Here is a 3,861-nt window from a genome sequence, read left to right on the forward strand (position 1 = left end):
CATGCAACTCGGCTGCAAGTCCTCCTTTCATGCAGAATCTTAAGGTCCTAGCTCATGTCCAAGGCACCAAAATATGGTAAAAAGTCAATAATCGAACCTAAGTCTTGAATTGTACTACATTTAACTGGATATTACTTCAACTTAGAAGCTTCATCTGTGTTCTACAATGGTGATTGAAGTGTCTCCGCATACCGCAGCACGCGACATAGCTTTGCAGACGATAAGTACAACCGTTTCAGAGAGAAGAGCGGCCAATGTGACGATCTGGCTTTCAGTCGATTCGATAACAAATGATGAAAACGGACGGATTTCTCTGGTTTTTACTACATATGAACACTTCTCACATACTCCCGTGCAACGCGGCTGCTAGTCCTCCTTTCATGCAGAATCTTAAGCTCCTAGCTCATGTCCAAGGCACCAAAGCCAGCAATATAGTCAATAATCGATACCTAAATCTTGAACTGTACTACTTCTTACTAGCTATTACATCAACTTAGAAGCTTCATCTGTGTTCTACTATGGTGCTTTTAGTGTCTCCGTATACCGCAGCACGCGACATAGCTTTGCAGACGATAAGTACAACCGTTTCAGAGAGAAGAGCGGCCAATGTGACGATCTGGCTTTAAGTCGATTCGATAACAAATGACGAAAACGGACGGATTTCTCAGGTTTTTACTACATATGAACACTTTTCGCATTCACCCGTGCAACTCGGCAGCTAGTCCTCCTTTCATGCAGAATCTTAAGGTCCTAGCTCATGTCCAATGTACCAAAGCCAGCTAAAAAGTCAATAATCGATACCTAAAACTTGAATTATACTACTTCTTACTTGCTATTACATCAACTTAGAAGCTTCATGTGTGTTCTACTATGGTGCTTTTAGTGTCTCCGCATACTGCAGCACGCGACATAGCTTTGCAGACGATAAGTACAACCGTTTCAGAGAGAAGAGCGGCCAATGTGACGATCTGGCTTTAAGTCGATTCGATAACAAATGACGAAAACGGACGGATTTCTCAGGTTTTTACTACATATGAACACTTTTCGCATTCACCCGTGCAACTCGGCTGCTAGTCCTCCTTTCATGCAGAATCTTAAGGTCCTAGCTCATGTCCAATGTACCAAAGCCAGCTAAAAAGTCAATAATCGATACCTAAAACTTGAATTATACTACTTCTTACTTGCTATTACATCAACTTAGAAGCTTCATGTGTGTACTACTATGGTGCTTTTAGTGTCTCCGCATACTGCAGCACGCGACATAGCTTTGCAGACGATAAGTACAACCGTTTCAGAGAAGAGGGGCCAATGTGACAATCTGGGTTTAAGTCGATTCGATAACAAATGACGAAAACGGACGGATTTCTCAGGTTTTTACTACATATGAACACTTTTGACATACTCCCATGCAACTCGGCTGCAAGTCCTCCTTTCATGCAGAATCTTAAGGTCCTAGCTCATGTCCAAGGCACCAAAATATGGTAAAAAGTCAATAATCGAACCTAAGTCTTGAATTGTACTACATTTAACTGGATATTACTTCAACTTAGAAGCTTCATCTGTGTTCTACAATGGTGATTGAAGTGTCTCCGCATACCGCAGCACGCGACATAGCTTTGCAGACGATAAGTACAACCGTTTCAGAGAGAAGAGCGGCCAATGTGACGATCTGGCTTTCAGTCGATTCGATAACAAATGATGAAAACGGACGGATTTCTCTGGTTTTTACTACATATGAACACTTCTCACATACTCCCGTGCAACGCGGCTGTTAGTCCTCCTTTCATGCAGAATCTTAAGCTCCTAGCTCATGTCCAAGGCACCAAAGCCAGCAATATAGTCAATAATCGATACCTAAATCTTGAACTGTACTACTTCTTACTAGCTATTACATCAACTTAGAAGCTTCATCTGTGTTCTACTATGGTGCTTTTAGTGTCTCCGCATACCGCAGCACGCGACATAGCTTTGCAGACGATAAGTACAACCGTTTCAGAGAGAAGGCCGGCCAATGTGACGATCTGGCTTTAAGTCGATTCGATAACAAATGACGAAAACGAACGGATTTCTCAGGTTTTTACTACAAATGAACACTTTTAACATTCTCCCTTGCAACTCGGCTAATAGTCCTCCTTTCATGCAGAATCTTAAGGTCCTACATCATGTCCATGGCTCCAAAGCCAGGTAAAAAGTCAAAAATCGATTCCTAAAACGTAAATTGTACTAGTTCTTACTGGCTATTACATCAACTTAGAAGCTTCATCTATGTTCTACTATGGTGCTTTTAGTGACTCCGCTTACCGCAGCACGCGACATAGCTTTGCAGACGATAAGTACAACCGTTTCAGAGAGAAGAGTGGCCAATGTGACGATCTGGCTTTAAGTCGATTCGATAACAAATGACGAAAACGGACGGATTTCTCAGGTTTTTACTACATATGAACACTTTTCACATACTCCCGTGCAACGCGGCTGCTAGTTCTCCTTTCATGCAGAATCTTAAGCTCCTAGCTCATGTACAAAGGCACAAAAGCCAGCAAAATAGTCAATAATCGATAACTAAAACTTCAACTGTACTACTTCTTACTGGCTATTACATCAACTTCGAAGCTTCATCTGTGTTCTACTATGGTGCTTTTAGTGTCTCCGTATACCGCAGCACGCGACATAGCTTTGCAGACGATAAGTACTACCGTTTCAGAGAGAAGAGCGGCCAATGTGCCGATCTGGCTTTAAGTCGATTCGATAACAAATGACGAAAACGAACGGATTTCTCAAGTTTTTACTACATATGAACACTTTTAACATTCTCCCTTGCAACTCGGCTGCTAGTCCTCCTTTCATGCAGAATCTTAAGGACATAGCTCATGTCCAAGGGACCAAAGCCGGCTAAAATGTCAATAATCGATACCTAAAACTTGAATCGTACTACTCCTTACTGGCTATTACATCAACTTAGAAGCATCATCTGTGTTCTACTATAGTGCTTTTAGTGTCTCCGCATACCGCAGCACGCGACATAGCTTTGCAGACGATAAGTACAACCGTTTCAGAGAGAAGAGCGGCCAATGTGACGATCTGGCTTTAAGTCGATTCGATAACAAATGACGAAAACGGACGGATTTCTCAGGTTTTTACTACATATGAACACCTTTCACATACTCCCGTGCAACGCGGCTGCTAGTTCTCCTTTCATGCAGAATCTTAAGGTCCTAGCTCATGTCCAAGGCACCAAAGCCAGCAAAATAGTCAGTAATCGATCCCTAAAACTTGAATTTTACTACTTCTTACTGGCTATTACATCAACTTAGAAGCTTAATCTGTTTTCTACTATGGTACTTTTAGTGTCTCCGCATACCGCATCACGCGACATAGCATTGCAGACGATAAGTACAACCGTTTCAGAGAGAAGAGCGGCCAATGTGACGATCTGGCTTCAAGTTGATTCGATAACAAATGACGAATGCGGACGGATTTCGCAGGTTTTTACTACATATGAACACTTTTCACAATACTCCCGTGCAACGCGGCTGCTAGTCCTCCTTTCATGCAGAATCTTAAGGTCCTACCTCATGTCCAAGGCTCCAAAGCCAGCTAAAAAGTCAAAAATCGATACCTAAAACGTAAATTGTACTACTTCTTACTGGCTATTACATCAACTTAGAGGCTTCATCTATGTTCTACTATGGTGCTTTTAGTGTCTCCGCATACCGGAGCACGCGACATAGCTTTGCAGACGATAAGTACAACCGTTTCAGAGAGAAGAGCGGCCAATGTGACAATCTGGCTTTAAGTCGATTCGATAATAAATTACGTAAACGGACGGATTTCTCAGGTTTTTACTACATATGAACACTTTTC

Source organism: Schistocerca gregaria, unplaced genomic scaffold (genome assembly GCF_023897955.1).
Source record: "Schistocerca gregaria isolate iqSchGreg1 unplaced genomic scaffold, iqSchGreg1.2 ptg000692l, whole genome shotgun sequence".
In the NCBI taxonomy this organism is placed as follows: domain Eukaryota; kingdom Metazoa; phylum Arthropoda; class Insecta; order Orthoptera; family Acrididae; genus Schistocerca; species Schistocerca gregaria.